The sequence below is a fragment of the Mustela lutreola genome, chromosome 2 (genome assembly GCF_030435805.1).
Source record: "Mustela lutreola isolate mMusLut2 chromosome 2, mMusLut2.pri, whole genome shotgun sequence".
Taxonomy (NCBI): Eukaryota; Metazoa; Chordata; class Mammalia; order Carnivora; family Mustelidae; genus Mustela; species Mustela lutreola.
The window spans coordinates 80,115,372-80,142,795 of NC_081291.1; the positions used below are offsets into that span (position 1 = coordinate 80,115,372).

General features: G+C 36.9%; 1 long non-coding RNA gene across 4 annotated transcripts; it reads right to left on the reverse strand.

The window, feature by feature from the left end:
* Positions 1–1,157: 1,157 nt before the first annotated feature.
* Positions 1,158–26,846, reverse strand: LOC131824467 (uncharacterized). 4 transcript variants are annotated; one of them, XR_009350867.1, is made up of 6 exons: positions 26,580–26,846; positions 21,129–21,275; positions 11,761–11,904; positions 8,447–8,708; positions 1,981–2,113; positions 1,158–1,476 (listed from the first exon to the last, which is right to left on the reverse strand). It is a non-coding gene; the product is annotated as an uncharacterized LOC131824467 (long non-coding RNA). The 4 variants fall into 4 exon arrangements; XR_009350865.1 differs by lacking the exon at positions 1,158–1,476 and having other exon boundaries at positions 1,490–2,113; XR_009350866.1 differs by lacking the exon at positions 1,158–1,476 and having other exon boundaries at positions 1,490–2,116.
* Positions 26,847–27,424: the final 578 nt, after the last annotated feature.

Sequence of the window (27,424 nt, forward strand, 5' to 3'; positions counted from 1 at the left end):
GGAATAAAGACTCATGATGGACATCGACTCTCTGGGATTGAGAAAAAAATTCAGACATGACAGCTCTGTGGTGACAATGAACACTGTCAGATCACATTACCTGTTCAGGCACAGTTATCACACATTTAATGTGGTGAAATGTTATGGCCACATCACAGTCAGGCTGAGCTGATGGTTTTAATTTGGGTCTAAGACTAGAGCTATGCTGATGTTTTTCACCGCTGGCTAGACTGGGGGACTCACATTTCTATGGGTTTCTGCTATTAGGAGGAGGCTTTGTTTCCTCTTCATCTTGAACTTTTCAAGCAAATGAAAGCTAGTATTTCCCAGGTGGAAAAAACTGTCATTAGACATTAGCCCCCTACATTTTATGTTGGGTGAGAGTCCGAGTGAGTTATGGAAATATAGGGGCTGTCACATGCAAGCTCTGGGAACTCCAAGTGGCAATTGAAATTTGGCTTTCTAAGGGACTTGATGAAAAAAATAGAGCTCATAAAAGTCCACAGGCATCAGCTCCCACGAAGTCACCTGAGGATAAGCTGCAAAAATGCTTTATGTGGTCATAACTACTGTCATTTCCCACCCTAGCCCCAACCCGCAGTTTTTTAATAAATAAATTGGCTGTCAGCCTTTACTGCAACAAGAATCATTCATGACTCAATTTTGAAGATTGTGTTATTGGAGTTGACCTTTGTTGATTTGGGAGAGATTAGGTCTATATTATTGACTGGTGATGGTATTACTAATGTATATGGAGTGAGGACTCCATAAGCAAAACAGGGGAATTTTGTTCTGTTTTATTTTTAATGTCTTCCTATAAACTCAGAACCTGAGAAGTCTGTGGTTGTGATGTAGGAAATAAACATTGTGAAGAAGAAAATCACTATCCTAGAAGTTCCGATTGATTGAATTCTGTGACTCACTTATTCATCTCCTTGATGACACCATTGGTGGACAGGGTCCATTTGGTCCCAAAACCCATAGGAGACTTGATCCAAAAGCAACTGGGAACATTTACCAACATCTATCTCTGCAGGCCACCACTGAAGTTATGAATAGCTTGGAGCTAACTGGCTATGGCCAACTCAAATTTGTTATTAGGGGCAAACTCTTAAGAGAACACCAATTTTTGTTGACACTATTATTAACCAGATATGTTTCAAATGGAACTAATAAAAAGCAATGTTGTTGTTAATCATAAGAACTCAAGTTTATTCCAGTTGATGAAGAGGCTTATTGATATTGGTGCCATGAGGTACACCACTGCAATTTTTGCTACTGCTTCTGATATTCTCCCTCCTTCTGTTCTTCAGTACATAGTTCCATATTCTGGTGTTTTATTAGATTATTTCATGGATGATGGAATGCACACTTTATTCATTTTTTAATACATATTCAAACAGGCTGTTGGTTATTGTTGGACATCTTTGTTGTTCTGCATCCCCTTGATTTTGAAGTTTGCCCTGGTGATGTCTTCTATCAACAATTGCAAATATTTATGGAACAGTTAGAATGAATGGCATATTGGTGGCAATCTCCCTGACTCCTTTGTCAGGCATTAAAAGAAAGACTGATGATATGTCTGTTTTTTTTTAATTTTTAATTTTTTATTAACATACAATGTATTATTAGCTCCAGGTGTACATGTCTGCGAATCATCGCCAGGTTTACACACTTCACAGCACTCATCATAGCACATACCTTCCCCAATGTCCATAACCCAATATGTGACTGTTTACATTTTAAAAGGTGTCATTTCTTCATGGATTAGCAGATCTTCTGGTGAAAAGAATCATTTATTTAAAAAAGACCACACTAACTAATAGCCTATCTGTGACCTAGGCTACTTCAGACCTTGACACTGATAGGACATAGCATGGAGTATTTCAAAAGTTATGAAGTTGCTGGTTTCTCTTGATTTGTTTCTGATCTAAATACTGCCAAATGAATTTGGAGAGATTTCTTTGTGATATAACCAACCTTTAGAGTTATTCTGGGAGGGATGTCTGGCTGACCCAATCAGTTGAGCCTCCGACTCTTGATCTCAGATCAGGTCTTGATCTCAGGGTGGTGAATTCAAGCACCATGTTGGTCTCCATGTTGGGTGTGGAGCCTACTTAAAAACAAAACAAAACATAAAGAGTTATTATGGGAACAGTAAAAGAAGCCCTTGATTGGATGCAAAACCAAAGAATATTGTGTCTAAATTTCTGAGTGGCTTTATATCTTAAATATGTATGGATTCACATATTATACATAGAGTCTGTCATTATTTCTTTCTAATGATCTGCTTCTACTTAATATAGCTTGAACAAATGCATCGTTTTAATGTACAGAAATGTTATTGAAAATAAATAGTTCTCTTTTTCAGTATATTATCTAACAAGTAGAAGAAGTAAAGGGAAATATGTAAAAGTATGTGCTCTGGGGAGAGATGGACCTGAATTGACTTCTGGCTCTGTCACGTATCACCTGGTAACTTTGAGCACTCTCTCTGAGCTTCAGTTTTCCTTATCATTATAATGGGGGTAATAACAGTAGCTATAAAGGGAGGCAAGGTGGTAGAAGGGGACTGCCTTTCATCTAGTCCCTTGAATTTAGCTAAGTACCTATCAAATCATTCTGAACACCTATGAATTCAACCAGAGATGTAAAAAAAGAATTGCTGGAATTCTACAAACAAACAAAAAAAATCACATTTGCAAGGTAGGAGGTGCAAAGAAGTGAATTGGAGGGGATATATTAGAAGATAAACAGTAGGTGGTGGAAGGGAGCCCCCACAAGCTGGCTACTGGGAAGTGATACAGCAGCAAAGTGCAAAATCAGTACCTTTAAAAGCCTGCTCCAGTGACAGATGTCCCTCCTGAAAGGTGCTCAAGTGGTAAAGCAGGGCAGAATCCTAGGTGGGACAATGTGGTCTCAGGATCCCCAGGTTCACAGAAAGAACAGGGGTGACTGAGACAGCAGAGATTCCAAGCATTGGAGCAAGGACACTGGCTTCAGTCTGTGAGCCCAGGAGTGGGCTTTCAGCTCAATTTTCTATTGACTATGAACTGTGGCACACTTGGGCAACTGCTCTCCAAGCAGGGGCACTGCAAGTAGCAGGCCCACGGTGACCTCCTCACCTCCCCTACTGGATAGGTGAGGGTACATGCTGCAGGAGTCTGCAGTTTGGCACACACAAAAATGAAGACTGCTTTTGCCTAAGGGTTTACAAAGGTGGGGGTGTCATCTTTCAGCCCCAGGGCTGCAGATTGGGGCACTCTCTTTTTTTTTGTTGTTTCATCCTCTAAAGCAGTGTAGAAAGCCTTCAAGGACAAAAGCCATATAGAGTAATCCAAAGCAACTTACACTGACCTTCGCCCCCTGGCAAGGTATGGTGTAACTAAGCCAAGGCAAAGACACCCGAAAATCAGTGCAACAGGCCCCTTCCCCAGAAGACCAGATGGAACATCAGGGGAATACTGAGTTTATAAAGCACACAGAACTGCAAAATTCCAGCATTAAGGGAAAATAGTGTATAGAAGTCGAGTTTATTCTCATGATTCTTTAATCTTTCAGTTTAAAATTTTCCTTTTTGACTAGTTTTCTTTTCCTTTTCTTTTTTCCTGCTTTGTCAAAGATTAGTTGACCATAAGTTGAGGGTCCATTTCTGGGCTCTCTATTCTGTTCCATTGATCTATGTGTCTGTTTTTGTGCCAGTACCATGCTGTCTTGATGATGATAGCTTTGTAATAGAGCTTGAAGTCCGGAATTGTGATGCCACCAACTTCGGCTTCCTTTTTCAATATCCCTTTGGCTATTCGAGGTCTTTTCTGGTTCCATATAAATTTTAGAATTATTTGTTCCATTTCTTTGAAAAAGATGGATGGTACTTTGATAGGAATTGCATTAAATGTGTAGATTGCTTTAGGTAGCATAGACATTTTCACAATATTTATTCTTCCAATCCAGGAGCATGGAACATTTTTCCATTTCTTTGTGTCTTCCTCAATTTCTTTCATGAGTACTTTATAGTTTTCTGAGTATAGATTCTGTGTCTCTTTGGTTAGGTTTATTCCTAGGTATCTTATGGTTTTGGATGCAATTGTAAATGGGACTGACTCCTTAATATCTCTTTCTTCTTTCTTGCTGTTGGTGTAGAGAAATGCAACTGATTTCTGTGCGTTGATTTTATATCCTGACAATTTACTGAATTCCTGTACAAGTTCTAGCAGTTTTGGAGTAGAGTCTTTTGGGTTTTCCACATATAGTATCATATCATCTGCGAAGAGTGATAATTTGACTTCTTCTTTGCCGATTTGGATGCCTTTAATTTCCTTTTGTTGTCTGATTGCTGAGGCTAGGACTTCTAGTAATATGTTGAATAGCAGTGGTGATAATGGACATCCCTGCCGTGTTCCTGACCTTAGCGGAAAAGCTTTTAGTTTTTCTCCATTGAAAATGATATTTGCAGTGGATTTTTCATAGATGGCTTTGGTGATATTGAGGTATGTGACCTCTATCCCTACACTTTGAAGAGTTTTGGTCAGGAAGGGATGCTGTACTTTGTCAAATGCTTTTTCAGCATCTATTGAGAGTATCATATGGTTCTTGTTCTTTCTTTTATTGATGTATTGTATCACATTGACTGATTTGCAGATATTGAACCAACCTTGTAGCCCTGGAATAAATCCCAGTTGGTCGTGGTGAATAATCCTTTTAATGTACTGTTGAATCCTATTGGCTAGTATTTTGGTGAGAATTTTCGCATCTGTGTTCATCAAGGATATTGGTCTATAGCTCTCTTTTTTGATGGGATCCTTGTCTGGTTTGGGGATCAAGGTGATGCTGGCCTCATAAAATGAGTTTGGAAGTTTTCCTTCCATTTCTATTTTTTGGAACAGTTTCAGGAGAATAGGAATTAGTTCTTCTTTAAATGTTTGGAAGAATTCCCCTGGGAAGCCGTCTGGCCCTGGGCTTTTGTTTGTTTGGAGATTTTTAATGACTGTTTCAATCTCCTTACTGGTTATGGGTCTGTTCAGGCTTTCTATTTCTTCCTGGTTCAGTTGTGGTAGTTTATATGTTTCTAGGAATGCATCCATTTCTTCCAGATTGTCAAATTTGTTGGCGTAGAGTTGCTCATAGTATGTTCTTATAATAGTTTGTATTTCTTTGGTGTTAGTTGTGATCTCTCCTCTTTCACTCATGATTTTATTTATTTGGGTCCTTTCTCTTTTCTTTTTGATAAGTCTGGCCAGGGGTTTATCAATTTTATTAATTCTTTCAAAGAACCAGCTCCTAGTTTTGTTGATTTGCTCTGTTGTTTTTTTGGTTTCTATTTCATTGATTTCTGCTCTGATCTTTATGATTTCTCTTCTCCTGCTGGGCTTAGGGTTTCTTTCTTGTTCTTTCTCCAGCTCCTTTAGGTGTAGGGTTAGGTTGTGTACCTGAGACCTTTCTTGTTTCTTGAGAAAGGCTTGTACCGCTATATATTTTCCTCTCAGGACTGCCTTTGTTGTGTCCCACAGAGTTTGAACCATTGTATTTTCATTATCATTTGTTTCCATGATTTTTTTCAATTCTTCTTTAATTTCCCGGTTGACCCATTCATTCTTTAGAAGGATGCTGTTTAGTCTCCATGTATTTGGGTTCTTTCCAAACTTCCTTTTGTGGTTGAGTTCTAGCTTCAGAGCATTGTGGTCTGAAAATATGCAGGGAATGATCCCAATCTTTTGATACCGTTTGAGTCCTGCTTTAGGACCGAGGATGTGGTCTATTCTGGAGAATGTTCCATGTGCACTAGAGAAGAATGTGTATTCTGTTGCTTTGGGATGAAATGTTCTGAATATATCTGTGATGTCCATCTGGTCCAGTGTGTCATTTAAGGCCTTTATTTCCTTGCTGATCTTTTGCTTGGATGATCTGTCCATTTCAGTGAGGGGAGTGTTAAAGTCCCCTACTATTATTGTATTATTGTTGATGTGTTTCTTTGATTTTGTTATTAATTGGTTTATATAGTTGGCTGCTCCCACATTGGGGGCATAGATATTTAAAATTGTTAGATCTTCTTGTTGGACAGACCCTTTGAGTATGATATAGTGTCCTTCCTCATCTCTTATTATAGACTTTGGCTTAAAATCTAATTGGTCTGATATAAGGATTGCCACTCCTGCTTTCTTCTGATGTCCATTAGCATGGTAAATTCTTTTCCACCCCCTCACTTTAAATCTGGAGGTATCTTCGAGCTTAAAATGAGTTTCTTGGAGGCAACATATAGATGGGTTTTGTTTTTTTTATCCATTCTGACACGCTGTGTCTTTTGATTGGGGCATTTAGCCCATTCACATTCAGGGTAACTATTGAGAGATATGAATTTAGTGCCATTGTATTGCCTGTAAGGTGACTGTTACTGTATATTGTCTCTGTTCCTCACTGATCTACCACTTGTAGGCTCTCTCTTTGCTTAGAGGACCCCTTTCAATATTTCCTGTAGAGCTGGTTTGGTGTTTGCAAATTCTTTCAGATTTTGTTTGTCCTGGAAGCTTTTAATCTCTCCTTCTATTTTCAATGATAGCCTAGTTGGATATAGTATTCTTGGTTGCATGTTTTTCTCGTTTAGTGCTCTGAATATATCATGCCAGCTCTTTCTGGCCTGCCAGGTCTCTGTGGATTAGTCAGCTGCCAATCTAATATTTTTACCATTGTATGTTACAGACTTCTTTTCCTGGGCTGCTTTCAGGATTTTTCTCTTTGTCACTGAGACTTGTAAATTTTACTATTAGGTGACGGGGTGTGGGCCTATTCTTATTGATTTTGAGGGGCGTTCTCTGAACCTCCTGAATTTTGATGTTCATTCCCTTTGCCATATTGGGGAAATTCTCCCCAATAATTCTCTCCAGTATACCTTCTGCTCCCCTCTCTCTTTCTTCTTCTTCTGGAATTCCAATTATTCTAATGTTGTTTCATCTTATGGTGTCACTTATCTCTCGAATTCTCCCCTCGTGGTCCAGTAGCTGTTTGTCCCTCTTTTGCTCAGCTTCTTTATTCTCTGTCATTTGGTCTTCTATATTACTAATTCTTTCTTCTGCCTCATTTATCCTAGCAGTGAGAGCCTCCATTTTTGATTGCACCTCATTAATAGCTTTTTTGATTTCAACTTGGTTAGATTTTAGTTCTTTTATTTCTCCAGAAAGGGCTTTTATATCTCCCGAGAGGGTTTCTCTAATATCTTTCATGCCTTTTTTGAGCCCAGCTAGAACCTTGAGAATTGTCATTCTGAACTCTAGATCTGACATATTACCAATGTCTGTATTGATTAGGTCCCTAGCCTTTGGTACTGCCTCTTGTTCTTTTTTTTGTGGTGAATTTTTCTGCCTTGTCATTTTGTCCAGATAAGAATATATGAAGGAGCAAGTAAAATACTAAAAGGGTGGCAACAACCCCAGGAAAAAATGCTTTAACCAAATCAGAAGAGACCCCAAATCGTGACGGGGGAGAAAGGGGATAAAAAGACGTTCAAAAAGAAAGAAAGAAAAAGAAGAAAAGAAAAGAATTAAGAAAAAGAAAACGAATAAAGAAAAATATAAAAAAGAAAAAATATATATATTAGATAAACTAGTTAAAAAACGTTAAAAAAGAAAAGGGTAAAAGTTAAAAAAAATTTAGCAGAAGAAGAGAAAAAAATGAAAAAGAAAAAAATTAAATTAACTGCAAGACTAAAAAAATCACAGGGAGAAAGCCATGAGTTCTGTGCTTTGATTTCTCCTCCTCTGGAATTCTGCTGCTCTCCTTGGTATTGAAACCGCACTCCTTGGTAGGTGAACTTGGTCTTGGCTGGGTTTCTTGTTGATCTTCTGGAAGAGGGGCCTGGTGTAGTGATTCTCAAGTGTCTTTGCCCCAGGCAGAATTGCACCGCCCTTACCAGGGGCCGGGCTGAGTAATCCGCTTGGTTTTGCTTTCAGGAGCTTTTGTTCCCTGAGCGCTTTCCGTAGAGTTCCAAAGGATGGGAATACAAATGGTGGCCTCCGGGTCTCCAGCCCGGAGGAGCCGAGAGCCCGGGGCCCCACTCCTCAGTGTGCCCTCAGAGAACAGCGCCCAGTAACTCCCGTCTGCCTGACCTCCAGCTGTGCTCTGAGCTCACTGAGCCTGCGACCGGTTCAAGGTAAGCCCAAGCTGTGATCTTACTGTCGGCTCTGTCTCTGTAGTGGTTTTCCTATTCCAATACCCGCAAGCTCTGCGACACTCAGACATCCCCGATCCTTCTGTGACCCTGCGGGACCTGAGGCCACGCTCACCCCGCGTGGGCTTCACCCTGGTTTAGCCTCTGGAGCGATGTCCCTCAGCGGAACAGACTTTTAAAAGTCCTGATTTTGTGCTCTGTTGCTCTGCTGCTTGCCGGGAGCCGGCCCCTCCCCCCGGGGTCTATCGTCCCGTCGCTTTGGATTCACTTCTCCGCTGGTCCTACCTTTCAGAAAGTGGTTGTTTTTCTGTTTCCAGAATTGCTGTTCTTCTTCTCTTCAATCTGCTAATGGATTTTCAGGTGTTTGCAATCTTTAGATAAGCTATCTAGCTGATCTCCTGCTAGCTGAAGTAGTCTCAGCCTGTTACTTCTCCGCCATCTTGACTCCTCCTCGAAATCTCCTTTTTTTAAGGCAATTAAATAGAACAATGCTGTCCAATAGAAATATAATGCCAACCATATATGCAAATTTAAACGTCCAGTAACTCTGTCAAAAAGTAAAAAGATGCAGATGAAACAAATAATACATTTTATCAAATCCCATATATCTGAAATATTATTATTTATTTATTTATTTATTTATTTTTTTTTAAAGATTTTATTTATTTATTTGACAGAGAGAAATCACAAGTAGTTGGAGAGGCAGGCAGAGAGAGAGAGAGGGAAGCAGGCTCCCTGCTGCGCAGAGAGCCCGATGCGGGACTCGATCCCAGGACCCTGAGATCATGACCTGAGCCGAAGGCAGCGGCTTAACCCACTGAGCCACCCAGGCGCCCCTGAAATATTATTATTTAAACATGTAGTCAATATAAATAATTATTAATGAGATATTTTTCATTCCTTAATCATACACAGTCTCTGACACCCAGCGTTTTCTTTATATTTGCAGCACATCTTTACTTGGACCAGCCACATTTCAGGTGCTCAGTGGCCACATGGTGTTCATGTTTACTGTCTTGGACAGCACAGTTAGAAATTTACACTTTAAATGGATTCTTAAGGAGCCTCTTCCTGTTGTTAGGGTGTTAAATGTGGTGGCGGTGGTATAGACCGTTTCTCTTAAACTTTAGCATCCATTAGAATCATCTTGGAGAGCAGGTTAAAATGTAAATTCCTGGGTCCTAACTCCGAAGATTCTGATTACTTAGTTCTAGGTCAGGGACCAAGAAATAGCATGTCCAAAGTAATGCCAATGTTGGTCCATAGACTACATTTCTTAGTATCATTGGTACAAAGTCTGCACCCTTGAGTTTTACCATTAACTTTGCTGTTTGCAATAATTTTCCAAAAGAAGATGCATTGTACCTATTCTGACTACTATCAGTTCCTGTTTGTACCACCACCACACAGTTCTAGGATTGAAAATTTGCAACCTGTTCACCCTACTCAGCCAGCTGTTAGGCCACCAGGACCAAAGTCTTGTCATATCTGGGGTGTCTCATCTGCATTAAGTGGAAATCAGCTTGTTCTTGTTTCTTCAAGACTAAAGCTCTGGCATGGGTCTCTCAAGGCCATGTGCCTCCTCATCTGTTACCTCTCTTTTTAATCATCATAGGATCTACCATTATTATTATGTTGAGTTTGCATTATAAATAATTTGGTACAATGGATATGTTCAGTTTACATAATAATTTTGTCCTAAGGGGCGCCTGGGTGGCTCAGTGGGTTGAGCCTCTGCCTTCGGCTCAGGTCATAATCCTGGGGACCTGGGATCGAGCCCCGCATTGGGCTCTCTGCTCAGTATGGAGCCTGCTTCCTCCTTTCTCTCTGCCTGCCTCTCTGCCTACTTGTGATCTCTCTCCGTCAAATAAATAAATAAAATTTAAAAAAAAATTTTGTCCTAAAATTTGTTTAGTATGACTAACAATGTGTTTTTTTACAGTATATATTAATTGTTTCTCCTTTTCCATGAATATAAAAAACATGAATATTTAGGCAGCAGGTCACCTGCTTAATTATACATCATCATTATAATTATATATCCTTAATCATATATCTTCATGTCATGTTCATGACTTATGATATTGCCATTAGAAAGTGATGTTGAATAATTATGGTAGAAATTATGGGTTAGTCTCATGTTTATATATAACTTATAAGTGATTGCCATTTTGTTCTACCTAAGCACTACTTCGGTAATCTACATACCCTGTGGCCCTGTATGAAGATATTTAATGAAAGCTCAATAGTCTATTCTCTAAAAGAAACTGTTTATAATTTGTTGGAGAATATTATGCAGACAAAGAAAAAAAAGTTCTAGTAATATTTAAATTCACGTAAAACACCATTAAGTTCTAGGTGCCCAGTGACCAATATTATGGGGGGCAAAAAATGGACTGAAGAGACAAATTCAGTCTTGAGTAACAGCTCTGTCTTATTGGTTTCCAGGATTAGACCAGTTGGGCAACTTATTTACTTCTCTAAAGTTAGTTTCTTCATCTGCAAAACAAGAAGAACAAAGTCTCTAGTTAATGGGGTGACTGTAAAGATTATGTGCATGTATAGGGTTATGGTGTTTGAGAGAAGTCAACTGCAATTATTGTTCCAGAAGTAAAAATGGATTTCTAGTTTGGTGATCTGGAAAGTCATCATGAAGGAAATGGCATCTGAGTTAGGTCTTCCAAGTTGGTATGATTTGTTTGGTCTTATTTTTTTAAAAAAATACTTCTGGGGGCTCAGAGGGTTAAGCCTCTGCCTTTGGCTCAGGTCATGTCTCAGGGTCCTGGGATCGAGCCCCACATCAAGCTCTCTGCTCAGCAGGAGCCTGCTTCCCTCTTTTTCTCTCCACCTGCCTCTCTGCCTTCTTGTGATCTCTGTGTGTGTGTCAAATAAATAAATAAAATCTTAAAAAAAAAAAAACAAAAAACTTCCGTACATGAACTATAAATTCATTGTATAAAATACTAAAGTTATAATTTTAAGATATCACTAATGATTTTACCATTCAGAGATAGTCTCTATTAATATTTTGGTATGCTTTCTTATCTCTTCTATCACTTAGGTGTTTTTTTTTTTTTAGTCATTGTATGTGGAACAACAAGTTGTAAAATAGAATTATTCTTATCTTGGGGTTTCAGCATACCAAGTGTCCCCACATTCTAAAGCAAAACACTGTACCATCTATGCAGAACTTGTATTTGGGGTTCTCTTTTGCCAGCATAAACTCACCACCCACTTTATCCTTAAAAAAAAAAAAAGAAGAAGAAGAAGAAGGTGAAGAAGTCCCTAAGAAGTAGGAAGTTTTATAGAAAGAATGCCTTTAGGTCAATGCCTCTCAACTGGAAACATTTGGCAATGTCTGGAGACATTTTTGTTTTCATAACTAGTGCAGGGGGTGGGGTGCTGTGCTGCTAGCACCTAGTGACTAAAAGTCAGAGATGATGCTCAATGCACAGGACAGTCTCCCACAACAAATACTTATCTGGCCAAAAATATCAATAGTGTTATAGTTGAGAAACCTGCCTCAGAGAGAGAGCTGTCCTAGAACAACAGATGTACTGCTCCTCCCAACATCTGTAGGAGGTGTGCTTCTCTCTCACCTTGATCCAAATATGAAGATTCAAGAAAATTAGTTGGATGGCTTGGCTAGGGTTCTCTGGAGTTTGGTAGACACAAGTACCAGTATCTGATTCCCTCCTGGAAAAATTCTGGAGAGGAGAGGCTAAGGGAAGACATCAGTGGCACTAGGAGGAAAAAAAACAAAAACAAAAACAAAACACCCAAGTTAAAAAGCATCTGCATGCACTTTGAGAGTTCAGTGAAACAAAAATCCCTGTTTTTCTGGTCTTCGTGGACCATGACTGCAATCATCTCAAAATGGTCCACCTCCAAGAAGGTACCTATAATGAAGACAAGCCACCTGGAGAAGGCTGAGAAGACAGTAGTATGAAACTAGGCAAGGATGGCACGCATCTTCGTGAGTGGAGAAAGTTGGAGGGAAGTTGGCAAAGAAGACAAGAGGATTACGTGGGCGGGACCAGGAAGATGGTTTTTAGAGAACACCAAGACACTGTTTGGAAATCAGCATCTAAACCATTGTCATGTCAAAGGGAGGATGGCAGTTATCTTTTCTGATCTTTCCTTTCCTCCCTACCTTCCTTCAATCCAGCAGGACAGAGGGGCACTTGAGTGAGCATGAAGGGAGGTGAAAAAGTAAAGTGGGTAATTGAGAAGCAACCAAGCAATCCCCTTTTTCTACTGCAGGTTTCCTAAGCTGGACCAGGAAAGAAGTGTCGCAAAACAAGAGACTAAAGTTATGAAGCTAGCATAGGCTAGGCTTTTTTTTTTTTTTTTTTTACAGGTTTATTTAAATGAGAGAGAGAGAGAGAGTTGAAGGGGGGTGGGGTAGAGGGAAAGGATCTCCAGCAAACTCTCCACTGAGTACAGAGCCTGACCCAGGGCCAGACCCCACAGTCCATGAGACCACAACCTAAGCTAAAACCAAGAGTCCAACACTCAGCCAACCAAGACACCTAGGTGCCCCGAGGCTAAGCTTTTTAATATCTTCAAATGACTATACAAGCTATAGGATCTGCTCACAAGTTCATCTTGGTGATAGAAGAATGAGTCTCCAGAGTTTATTTGAAAAAGGCAGTTGCGTGGAAGAATAAAGTTACTTTATATTTGAAACCTACCAAGTCTGGCTACCTCAATAAACTGGTTACATGCATATATATAACAGACATGATATGTAAATACACACACACACACACACACACACGCAAAGAATATGTCTATGTATGATTATATTACATATATAACAAACATCTATACATACATATGTGTATGTATTTTTTATGTATTTGGATCACACTAAAGAGTTTTCTCTTATATCTCTATATTCACTTCTCATATCTCTATATTCACTCAGCTTCATAGATTTTTTACATCATTGAAATAATCTATCATATAGATATATCACAATTCATGTTCTTAGCCCTAATTCTGTTGATAGATATTTCAATAATAAATTACTAATTTACTACTAGAAATAGCACTATAATGAACATCTTTATGACTTTCCACCTGGAGAGTCACATTTTATCAAATTTAAATTTACTAAATTTTTAAATTTTTAATTGCAGTAAATGATATATGCATAAAACTTACCATCTTAACAATTTTTAAGTTGAACAATTCATTAGCATTAAATATATTCACATTGTTTTACAACAAATTTCCAGGACTTTCTCATCTTGCAAAACTGAAACTCTACACCCATTAAACAACCTTCTATTTCCTCCTCCCCTAACCCCTAGTAAGTATCATTTTACTTTCTGTTTCTATGAATTTGACCATTTTAGACAACTCATATAATTGGATCAGACCATATTTGTCTTTTCATGATTGGTTTATTTTACTTAACATAATGTCCTCAAAGTTCATCTATGTTGCAGCATAACAAGATGCTTCGTTTTTTTTTTTTTAAGGCTGAATAATATCCCATTGTATAAATAATGCCCATTTGCACATATATACTACATTCTGTTAATCCATTCGTCCACTGATGAACATTTAGGTTGCTTACACTTTTTGGCTATTGTGACTAATGTTACTACAAATATGGCCATACAAATATCTCTTGGAGACCCTGCTTTCAATTCTTTAGGATAAAGGACTTGAATAGATGATAGATGATAGATAGCTGATATAAAAATGACCCGCAAGCCTACGAAAATATGCTTAACATCACTGATCATAAGAGAAATGCAAATCAGAAGAGCAATGAGATTCCACCTCATACCCATTAGGATGACTATTACAAAAATAAAATTAAAAGAAAAAAAAACAAAATAACAAGCGTTGGCAAGGATGTAGGGAAATCAGAACTCTTGTGCACAATTTGTGGGATTGTAAAATGGAACAACCACTATGGAAAACAGTATCAGTTTCCTCAAAAAATTAAACATACTGTTAGTGGGAATGCAAGCTGGTGCAGCCACTCTGGAAAACAGCATGGAGGTTCCTCAAAATGTTGAAAATAGAACTGCCCTATGACCCAGCAATTGCACTATTGGGTATTTACCCTAAAGATACAAACGTAGTGATCCAAAGGGGCACGTGCACCTGAATGTTTATAGCAGCAATGTCCACAATAGCCAAACTATGGAAAGAACCTAGATGTCCATCAACAGATGAATGGATCAAGAAGATGTGGTATATATACACAATGGAATACTATGCAGCCATCAAAAGAAATGAAATCTTGCCATTTGCGAAAACATGGATGGAACTAGAGCGTATCATGCTTAGCGAAATAAGTCAAGCAGAGAAAGACAACTATCATATGATCTCCCTGATATGAGGAAGTGGTGATGCAACATGGGGGCTTAAGTGGGTAGGAGAAGAATAAATGAAACAAGATGGGATTGAGAGGGAGACAAACCATAAGTGACTCTTAATCTCACAAAACAAACTGAGGGTTGCTGGGGGGAGGGGGTTTGGGAGAAGAGGGTGGGATTATGGACATTGGGGAGGGTATGTGCTTTGGTGAGTGCTGTGAAGTGTGTAAACCTGGTGATTCACAGACCTGTACCCCTGGGGATAAAAATATATGTTTATAAAAAATAAAAAATTAATAAAAAAAGGAAAAATTTACAATAAAAAAAATTAAACATAGAACCATCATATAATCAAGTGATGCGCATCTTTACGTATTAGATGCACAGCATCATTTCTACCCCATTCTATTGATTAAGGCATGTGACAAGACCAGCCCAAATTCTAAAGAAAAAGAAATAAATACCACCTCTTTTTTAAAAAAATATTTTATTTATTTATTTGCCAGAGAGAGAGAGAAAGAGAGAAAGGCAGGCAGATGGAGAAGCAGGCTCCCTGCTGAGCAAGGAGCCCAATGTGGGACTCTATCCCAGGACCCTGGGATCATGACCTGAGCTGAAGGTAGATGTTTAACTGAGCCACCCAGGCAACCCGAAATGCCACCTCTTGATGAGAGGTATAACATGTATGTACAGCAATGGAGGAATTATGGAAGACTATCTTTAGAGACCATTTATCATAGATAATTTGTCAGAGGGATAATGATAGTCTTATGTTTTATTTTACATTTCTTTGATTACTTACGAGGCTTTTTCTCGTGGTCCCTCAGTCATTTGTTGTTCTGTGAATCATCTGTTTATGCCTTGTGACTTTAAAAAACTTTCTCCAGCAGTTTAAAAAAAATTTTTTTAAAGTCTTTATATGTTAAGTTTGTTGGTTGTGAGAAAATAAGATATTAACCCATTTCCTTTCAAACATACTGTAAAACTCTCAGTTTATTATATAGCATTAAGTATTTACATGCAAAAAAGCATTCTAAAATTTTTAATTTCCAATTAGCAATATCCATTTAGTTGGGGTTTTTTTGGTGACATATTCAGTGATAATATAAAAAATTCATAATTATAGTGAATATTTATCATCTTTTTGGCAGCACAACATCCTTATGCCTTTCCTAGTTTGAGGGAAATTCCAATTGTCTAGATTTGTATTGGACAAGGCATACCCCTGGGGGTAAGCATATGATTCACTAGGGGAGCAGAGAGAAATTATTGAAATATTTCTTTTTATTTATCTTTAAAAAATATAAAAATTAAACTTTGCCAATATTTAATACAGACACTAACCCTGGGACCTTTGGATCCTTTTTTTGGATCACATATCAAGACCCTGGGATCCTTCGATTGAATCACCTATCAGGTGTAAGGGATAACCAAGAGAAGATGTTGCTCTAAAACATGGAAGGGTTTTTTGTTCGTTTGCTTTAATTTTGTCAGAGAGAGAGAGAGTTTAGAGAGTGAGCACAAGCAGGAGGAGCAGCAGACAGAGGTAGAGGCTTCCCACAGAGCAAGGAGCCAGATGTGGGGCTCCATCCCAGGACCCTGGGATCATGACCTGAGCCGAAGGCACATGGTTAACCCACTGAGCCACCCAGGCAATGTCCCTAAAACATGAAAGGTTGATGGTGCTGCCCTTTATCCCTCTTTGGAAGATTTCCATGTGTTGCCATTTATATGTGACTAAAAAGATCTACAGCTTATAGTACCCAGCTTTATTTAAACTATCCTTCAGGGATAACTGGCTGACTCAGTCAGAAGAACATATGACTTGGGGTGCCTGGGTGGCTGGCCTGCTTCTCCCTCTCTCTGCCAGCAGCTGCCCCTGCTTGTGCTCTCTCTCTCTCTTTCTCTGTCAAGTAAATAATTAAAATCTTTAACGAGAATAAAAGAGAAAAAGAAAAAGAAAAGAAAAGCATATGACTCTTGATCTTGGGGTCACGAGTTAAAGCCCCATGCTAGGTGTAGAGATTACTTAAAAAAAATTTTTTTTTAATTATCCTTCAAATACACAGAAGTGTCTAGAAGTTTCCTGCAAATAAATGTGGGCTGAATACACTATTATCAGTGCAAACATAAATGAGCTGGGGCTGACACTCCACTTCTTGTTACCTACTTTAGAAGCTCATCAGATCTGCCAAGAGATTGGTCAGACCAATTAAAATTAATAAGAAGACTGTTTGATATATAGCTATAGACTTGCATATTATTTATACATTTTATTTGACTACCTATTGGTAGCATATAGTCACTCTGATTGGCAAAATGGTCTATATGTAATCTAATATGTCAAGACGAATCCCTAATTTTTCATAGATGTATTCACATGATACTCATTCACTACTTAAATCTTTTCCCCTAAGCCTCATGATAGATACTGAGCTTAACATTTGTACTGAAGCTCTTTACTAACATCCTTCTGAGGGATAATTTTCAGTTGTAACAGCCATTAAAACTTGATATTAAAATAAACACAAAAAATAGTCTTTTGGGGTTGCCTGGCTGGCTCAGTGGGAAGAACATGAGATTCCTGATCCCAGGGTTGTGAGTTTGATCCCCATGTTGGGTACAGAAATTATTTAAATATAAAATCTTTTAAAAAAAGGAAAAAGAAACAGTTCTTTGGATACTTTCTCAAAAATAGCTAAAACAATTTTTAGTGAAGCATATTTAATCACGGCGCTATTAAGAAAATATTATTTATAAACATTTTAGGCCATAAATAAAATACATTAGTACTAACAATACAGAAATAAATATAATAAAACATAAACTACAGTAATTTCCATTTTTCATTTTTGTCACATTTTAAATGTATATTTGTATAATTTTTATAAATAGTCACACAACCATGTATAAATAAATATGTTTAATCAAGAATACTTCTGGTTCACGTAAGAGACTATTTTTTTTTTTAGTTTTTTTTATTTATTTGACAGACAGAGATCACAAGTAGGCAGAGAGGCAGGCAGAGAGAGAGGGGGAGGCAGGCTCCCTGCCAAGCAGGGAGCCCAACATGGGGCTCGATCCCAGGACCCCGGGATCATGATTTGAGCCAAAGGCAGAGGCTTTAACCCACTGAGCCACCCAGGTGCCCCCACATAAGAGACTCTAAATGTCACAAAACAAACTGAGGGTGGATGGAGGGAGGAGGGTAGGGAGAGGGTGGTGGGGTTATGAACGTTGGGAGGGTATGCGTTATGGTGAGTGCTGTGAAATGTGTAAACATGGCGATTCACAGACCTGTACCCCTGGGGCTAATAATACATTATATGTTTATAAAAAAATAAAAATAATTATTAAAAAAAAGATACTGATTTACTGAAAAAAAAAGAATACTTCTGGTTCACATAATGAGCAAATTAGAAATGTTTCTTTAAATAAAACTTATTAGTTATCTTTTACTTCTACAAAATAAAAGATATTTTATAGAAATTACAAAAATAAGATTATTGAGCATAAAATAATAGAAAATGAAAAAATTAATCAAAATGGTTACAAATAGCACCGTCAGAATATATGTTTTTAATAGTTGCTTTATGGAAATGAATTCTTTATGATGATTTCAATGCTTACTTGATCCAGTATCTCATTTTCCACAGAAATAATCTCTGATTTGCTCACTACTTTTCTTCAGATAGTACAAACCTTAACTAGTGTTAAGCACATTTTAATTTTGAAACTATATGCGTCACTGGCAACTGAAATTGGAAGTTACTTATAGCCTGAGAAATATCAGAATATTTGAAAACGTATTCAGAAAGTTATTGCTGCAAACATTTCGATATTCAAATTGCAATATTTCAGAGGAAATCTATGTAGATTCTAGAAAACAGCTTAAAAAGATTTTAGTTTTTCAAATATTTGTGACCCATAAATATCACATTTGCTGTTACAGTCATCAGTAGATTTTAACTTTTTGTGTAGTTGTACTATTTCATTTTCTTCATATTTCATCAAATGGTGTTATCTAGAGCACCAAAATAGGTGTAGTATTTTCTTGGCATCATAAAACTTTTTTTTTAAGTTTTTATCATAAATAACACTACATCAAAAACTAATGATGTACTACATGTTGGCTAATTAAACTTAAAAAATTAAAAATAAATAAAAGAAAAAATAAAATAAGAAATAAAACTTTCTTTAATGATAATATTATTGTATCTGATACAGATAACAAAATTCTTCACTTGGAAATTTTGGTTTTTGACAAAGATGGGTTGATTGTGGGATTTCCAGTCAAACTTGGTCTTTTTCCTTGTAGGTTTTGAGATTCACATCTACATCCAGAGATTGTAATATCTTTAACAACAATAATATATTTTTCATAAAAACCACAATCATACTTTTATAAAAAATAAATTTCTTAATCTCTTTGATGACATTTGAAGGGTATTATTTAAGTCTTGAATTTCAGTTTCTGCAACATTTTGCTTACAACATTAATACTTTTTAAAATATGATAAATTAGAGCTAAACAATACATATAACTTTTGATATTTTTTCAAGTATTCTTTGGCTTCTTTTCTAGAACATATGCATTTATTAGTGTCATCAAAAAACTTTAAGAGTTTTAACCTGCCTCTATTTGTGTTTTTATTTTTATTTATTTTTATCAATGGATATTTTTTAATTTTAAAAATGTTTAAATTTGGGACACCTGAGTGGCTCAGTGGATGAAAGCCTCTGCCTTTGGCTCAGGTCATGATCCCAGGGTCCTGGGATCGAGTCCCACATCAGGGTCTCTGCTCAGTGGGGAGCCTGCTTCCTCCTCTCTCTTTGCCTGCCTCTCTGCCTACTTAGGATCTCTGTCCGTCAAATAAAAAAAAAAAAAAAATTTTTAATGTTTAAATTTTTAAATCGGGTTTCTTATTTTAATTTCAGTACAGTTAACATACAGTGTTATATTAGTTTGGGGTGTACAATAGAGTGATTCAATGCTTCCATACATCACCTGGAGCTCGTCATGACAAGTGCACTCCTACATCCCTGTCACCCATTTCACACACCCCACCCCCACTGAATCTTCCCTCTTCTACTTGTGTTTTTAGTAACATTGTGTTACCAACTGCATTTCCTATTCCAAATTCAACAATGGCTAAATACTTATGTTTCGTAAATGTGTATCCAGTGCTTTTTAATTTTTATTGAGGCTGAAAAGTGGTTTTATACTTTGTGCCATATAAAAAGCTGTTCAGAGGTACCAGAGAGTTTTGCTGCCTCATTTCCTCCCAGTTTAAAAAAATGCACAGAAATCAGAATACAGAATATTTTATCATTTTCAAACATCAACTGTTGCAAGTTGCTGTTTTCCTTGCACATTTTTGCTATTATTGTACCCAGGATTTAGATTTCCAGATTTTCTCTTGTAAGTGCTTACTAAAATACATATATAATTATTCTTTACTTAAGTCACCTACTGGACAGAACTGCCCCCAACTTGTCACATGTAGAAATAACATGACTTCCATTTTAAAATTCACAGATCTAACACCAGTTATCGTCTGTTCTACGGAGCTTTGATTATATGTGTATGTAGTATGTAGGAGCTAGCTTGCACTGGCTGGTGAAAGCCTACCATTAAATATTCAGGAGTTTTGTGAACCGGTTGTTAAATTATTAGGAGCTTGAAATCAGTCTTATTAGGAGTGTTTGCAACATTGAAATCAGCAAGTGCCACAAACAGATTTTCTTTTTTAAGAGAGGTTATCAGTACACCATTGATTATATCTAAAATGATCGAATAATAATTAGCATTGTTCACCTCATTAAATAATCTTGTTAATTCCATCTGCTATAATCTTGATTTTTGGTTTTATATTTCATCCCCTACATAATGTGCCATATTGTTATTTGGTGTTGATGTTTGTATTATGCTTAAGTGTCAGTGGTGATGTTATCCAATTTTGCTATGGTTTCTACTAAATGAAGGAGATTCCTATTGTCATTCAGTTGTTCATTTAATTCTCTGAATGCTCAAATGTTTTGCTAAATACATAAAAATTTATAGTATACATTTATTACTGACACATTAACAGTTTCTCATCTTCAAATAGTTTATTTCCTATAGCATCAAAATTATTGTTTTCAAAAGTTAAACACTTAATAAAATGATAGTGATGCATTTTATTCTTCATTTTTTTATGACAAGTGACAAAATCTGTCATTCTGTGCTTCCATTCTCTTTATTCAGTTGTTTTCTTTTCATAGGGGATTTATAAAATAATATATATAGATATAGATTTTTTTTTTTGGAAGATTTCCTTCAACTTAAAAAAAAAAGTAACAAGAGTTAGGATTTTTTTTTCCAACATTAGCTGGAATTCTTATATGAGAAGTTTTCAAAAACTTCCTATCTGTGCTTTCTTCGAGAAGATAAAGTTGTCCTGTTGGAGATGGATAATCTCAACGAGAGAGTTCTGCTTTCAGTATTCAAATACAAGGACTTTAACTGGATCAAAAGAAAGTGTATTTCATTTAATGGATTCTATGTGGGTGTTTTTCCTCCCTCATTTTTTTTTTTTAAGAAATTCATCCATTCCCATTCACATAGAAATAAAGAGTAAACTCACCACTTGTCCCCTCTGTGAAGTCTGCTAGATTCTCCTGAGACTAATCATTTCCTTTTATTTCTTCCCCTTGATATTCAATGACCCAAATAATTTCTTTTTTGTTTTTTGGATGGTGGATTCTCATTTTGTTTTTCTGATCATGATACCCTGTTGGGCAGAAATAATGTGATCATTTTATACATTTACTTCAGAAAGTGTAAAATTTTTAACTTTTATTCATTTTAGGAGCCATTAAGCTTTAACAGCAATTAAAATTTCACAACATAATAATGGCTATGATATAATTAGATCATTATGTGGTAATGGTCAATAAATATTACTCATTCTATAGTGACTCATGTCAGATGAAAGTATTATTAGGCTTAAATGGAAACTCTGCAATATCATTTTCGTAAAATAGACAAGAGACAATACTGTTAACTACAAAATAAGACACAAAATTTAGCTACATTTTACCACCAGGGAATTTTTCTTTTTCATTCTAAGGTATTTTCTGATGAGCTCATGAAATTTGTGAAAAATAGCTTCCAGTATTAGAAGCATTGTTTATTGTTACATCAACAAAGCCTTTTGTATGTTAAGCTCATTCCTTCACTATCAAAGCAAAACAGTATCTAGTATTCTATTACAAAAAGATATTTTACTTGATTAGTTAGGGAACTGTTATAATAAATATACAAATAGCCTATCTTTGAAACCTAAAACAAGTTATAATAAAAATATAAAAATAGATCAAAATAATAAATGTTTCTCCAATGTGACTGTCATTCTCTTAGTTGTTGTGACCTTGTATGGAACCCAACCTGGACACCTGTAAGCAGCAGATGTGCTCATGTTGGAGACACACATTCATAGGGCCTAAAGACCACGTCATGAGCATAGGGTAGGAACTAACAACAGGCATACTGTCACTACAAATAAGAACAAAATTTTTAAAGTAGTTAACTTGATCCATCTCTTCGTGATTTTCTCCATTGGTTTGCTTTCTGTGTTTTTGTATAGAGTTACTTCCCTCTCTGAGATCATGACACTCATCATCCTCCATATTTTCTGCCATCTTTTACATTAAATAAAAGTTTTAAATTCTGTTAGATTTATTTTGATACATGATATATAGTAAGAATCTAACTTTCCAAGTTTTATCTATTGTGTACTCACCCTTTATATAATAATCTTTACTCATTTATCATTTTTATCATAACAGCTTTTAATAGAGTCTTCTTCTGTAATACTGTTTTTATTTGTACCTATTCTTGTACTTTAACATGGTATTTTATTCAATATGGCCAAATAATAAAACATCTTATTATTTGGCAAGATGACTCTTCATTCATTAAGCTTTGCTTCCCTTTTTTCATTAGACATTTTTGTCCATTTATTCTTTCAATGTATAACATAGGACTTGAAAGAGTGGAAATAAAGAGAGAAAAGGTATTTCAAGGAGAAAAATGGAAGAAAGGCAAAGAACCTCCACCAAGTCAACGGAAAGCAATGTTGAGTTTAAAAAAGGAAGGTCATCTGTTTTTCGGATCTCCCCTGTCTTGGAGCTAAAATGTATCCTCTCATATCCTTATCAGACATCCTTACTCATCCGTGTAAGAGAATAAGAGAAAGAAAAAAAATACATAAATACTCTAACAGAAATGTGTATGAATACTGAAGGCTTGCTACAGCACTTGCTTATATAATGTGTACATTAACACATGCTAAGTAAAAAGTTTCTGCCAATATTCTGAGACAGTAAAATTTTCTAATCCCGATATTTGGTTTTTTCTAAACCTGATATATGCTTCACAATGCCTTCCCTGGAAACCTTACCACCTACCAACTTTCGTGAAGTGTCATATATTCTTTTAGTAAACCTGAGTCAAGATTCAAGGAAGCCCTGGTTTTCTAATTGAGAGGTTTGGGCTTGGTTTCATTTTGAGGTTTTGGGGATGATAGAAACTTAAAACAAAATGAAAGCTCTTTAAATCCTCAAACCTCCATTTTATAATAAGTATTTATAGTACCCTCTGTTCTGCCCCAAATGAAATTTAACAATAAATTAACCTACCTATATACAGATTTTTAAAAATCACTATAAGACTAACTTTACGATAAAGAATAAATAGAAGGAAAGGAATTTATAACTTCAATATGTAAATGCTTGGTCACAGTCACATTGAAAGGTGTAAGGAAGTTGTTAGATATTTGCAACTCTGTGTAGCAATCACAGTGAAAGAGATAGCTGCAGCAGCCAATTAATGCCATGCACGGTATTGGCAACTCAAAAACCTAAGCGTTTAGACTGTCAGTAATTTGATTTTCCAAAATGGTAAACCACTGTTGATAATGTTCAATCTAAAATACAATATAACCCTTTCTTGAATTTTATGTAGTTGCATGCTTGAAAAGGTCAGTGTTACATAAAGCAAGTTGGAGTTTGCCCTCATTTCATTGTACTCATCCACTTTCTGAATGCATTCCAGAAGTACTGAAACTCTTGATATTCCTAAGAGACAGATCCTCATGGACAACCAATTGTGACACTTCCAGTGTTATAATGAGATGGAAGAATAGATTGATCATGATAATCTCAGGTTTGTTAGACAGAAGTGAATGCAGATAGAAGTGGGAATGGGTAGAGGACCCCCTCCTCCACAAGATGAGCTCTCAAACCAAAATTCCAAAACATGTAGGAAAAACGAACCCTTAGAAATTCAGCCAACAGAATCAACAATCAGGAAATAGAGTCATCCTCCCAAAAAAGATTTTTGTTTTAAGCATGATAGAATCTGAAAAAATTTCACCAAGTCATCCTCAATTAGCTTTGTAACTACATAAATAAAATATTTTCACTTACAAAATCTGCTATTTTTCAATAGGGTACTTGTAAGGATGATTATGTACATAGAACAAGAGCTACATCACCTGAGCTAGATTTTTATTGCTTTTTGTTGAGTAAGTCTCACATGCCACTTGAGGGAGAAAAAGGTCATTTCAAACCAAATTTTTAAAAAATTTAATTAGCCAGTAAAGTATCAAGGAAATAGCCTCCTAGAATCAGAATCAGAGACCTCAGAGTTTCTCGATACCAACCATGACACCTGCCTAACCCACTTTCAGTGAAATCACTGCTCCTGTGGCTCATAGTCCCTTCTGACTGTAAATAAAGTTCTTTGTCACACTAATTAGAACATGACAGTGAGAGAAGTGAGGCCAATGAATCCTGGCTCTGTCACATATCAGCTATATGAACTTGAGCAAATTATGTACCCTCTTTGCATCTTTATTTTTTCACCTGGTAAATGGGGATAATAATAGTACTTATTGCTCTGGTTTTTCATAAGAACTGAAATTAACTTTTATGAAGGTCTTGAGATAGTAGCTGGAAAACAGCCCGTGCTACACAAACATTGCAGGAATTCCAGCCTTAGTCCTCACTGCTAGAAAACTGCTAGAGTCCCAGCTAACGATCCCAGTTCTTCACATGATTTTTCATATTGCATGATTTTTATTCTCTTTCCATCCTTATCAGGCTCAATTTGGCAATAATCCTGAAGAGTGGGTTCCTAGATTAAATCTGTACCTCAGGTGGGTTCTGACCTGTGCCTCATAGAATGTGTTCATGCAGCAACTTAAAATCAGTGCCAACTCTACTTCTACTAATTTGTCCAAGAATTTATTCATATAGGAATCTGGAATGTCAGTTGACAAAATGAGGTGCCCAAGAAATTTTCTTCATATTTTTATAACCAAACTCAATTTATATTGTGAGTCCCCACACTTTTGCATAGTAAAGACATAATTTGAGTTAATTCAAATGCAAGCTCCTCAGCTTGCCCAGGGCTGCATCAGAACTTTGGGGGTCACTAGGTTCACAGGACTCATAGGGTCAAAGTATCAGGATGGAGTGGGAGAGAATATCTGATTTTGGTGGGTGTCTACACTATCATCCACTCAGAGGTCCTGGTTCCCTTCCAGACTTCAGTCATTGGTCATTGGCAGGCCAATATGGCACCGTTTTGCCCTTCATTGTCATTCCCATCAGTAGGCCTCTTTAAGACCCTGATTCTCCTTTGAGTCACACCTCCGTGTGGGAAAATTTCACTGTAGGGCACTGCTATGATCTGTGGGAAACTTATATTCTTCAGTCCTAGATTCATTTGCTGTTGCAATGCCATGCTCTAAACAAGGAACTCAGTGAAGCTTACATTACCCAGACAACAGTAGGGCTGCCCCCTTAGGACAGTGGTGGGGCTGGAACTTGCCTCTTGCCACTCACACCCCCAGACACTAACCAGGGACAGAAACTTGAGCCTCCTCAAGCTTATCCAGTTTCCTGAATCCTTGGTTCACCCCCATTACCCTAGAAAGCCACCAGATCTTATCATACCCCCTCTGCTTCTCTCCATCATTCAGGGCAAGAATTTTTTTTTTTTTTTTTGTGAAGGAGACACTGACTCTAATTCATCATGTATTCTTCCAAATGAGATGAGGATTTTTTGAAACAATGATCATTTGTTAATTTGATAACACTTTTAAAGTCTACTTTCTCCCATGGAGCCTCTTTCCCAAGGATAAGAAGGCAAAATGTTTAGCTCCCCAAATTGAAAAGAGGGAGAGAGTTGGGGGAAAGCAGAAACATGAAAAAAAAAAAAACCACACATCAGTTAGAACAACAGAATTTCTCACCTTATTACCTTTTGTTATGACAATGAATCAAATTGAGGCAATTCTACAATCAAGTAAAATATTTTCTCAGCCCCAACTGTAGGTCAGGCTTCATGCTTGGTGCCAGGGGCACAAAGACCAATGAGACCAGGCCTCACTGCCATCACTCAAGGATGTCTCATTTTCGCCACTTCTTCCTCTGCTATATTTAAGATTATGTAATTTTTCAGTCATATTCCAACTTTTTCACCTGTTTCCCTGCTTCAAATCTCATTTTCCAGTTTTATGTGCTCCCTACTGATCCTTCACATTTACTGAAACATAAACCTAATCATATCATTCTTTTACTGAAAAGTTTACAGTGGTTCCCATCATCTTTGGGACAAAATGCTAGGCACAGTCCTCATTCCTAAAAACATTATTTCATCTAGTTCTCAAAGCGATGCCATCAGGTAGCTATTGTGACCTCAATTTTATAAACAAGGAAACTGAAGCTCAGAGAACTTAAACCATCCTGACCAAGTTACAGAGCCAGCAGAATTAGGGCTCAAAATCAGCTTTCTTTTTCTAGACCCACTGTCTTTAACACATGATCGAATGTTCCGGTCTCCTTCATTCATTTCCCCTCTGACATTAAGGAGGGATATATATAATAAGAATACCACTACCATTATACCACGACTATCACTACATTACTACCATGACTATCACTACAACAAGCAACTAGCACTTTGGATCTCATGCCCTCATTTATCTTCAATATACAGAAGGAGAAAGAATGAGGAAGAAACTTACCAAGTTGGCCAAGTCTGTCAAATGAACCTTGGCAGTCCATGGTGACAAATTTTTAGCCAAGTTACCCTTGGATGCAGTACATTTTATCCAAAGACTTACAGATAAAATACTCAGTGACTTGTTCCCGTTATACACCGTCATTGTGAAAGTAGAATGGAAATTCCAGTCTCCTGAATCTTCTGTTCACGAAGCCAAAACACAACACACAAATCCACTAATCTAAGCGAACAGAAACCTTTCAATAAGTTAGCCCCGTGTAACAGGCAACTTAACACGTTTGAAGGTTTTAAAATATGACAAACACATCTCTAGGAAGCATGTGGTACTGCTAAATGGCGATTCACAAGCAAACCTCAAAAACACCAACGTTGTTTATGACTGTAAACCTCACTCAAAATTTGTTCCCAAGTGGTTTCAATATTCAGTTGGAAGAGTGACAGTTGGAGTTAATGGTTTTCTTTTCTCACTTTTCTTCAGAAACCAGTCCATCTCATTACTGCAGTGCTCTGCAACCTTTTTAAGCCCATGACCCCTTTGGATAAGCCTGAAAATCTCATGACACCATTCCCACCACCTCTGACTTCCATTTTGACTAGTGAGATTTATGTGCAGAAATGACATTTATTTTCCTGTGCATCATGTCAGATAAGAAAAAAAAAAAAACAATAGCTTTTAATGTTCCAAATTATTATGTGAAAAAGGCATTTTGCTTTCCAAATATAAAAATATTTTTTGACATTTTTTCCAAATTATAAATCATCTACTCACAACACCCCCACTCCAGCCCTCCCAGCTACAACATCATTATATGCTTCCCCTGTTAATCTTTGGCCCATTTTTATGTA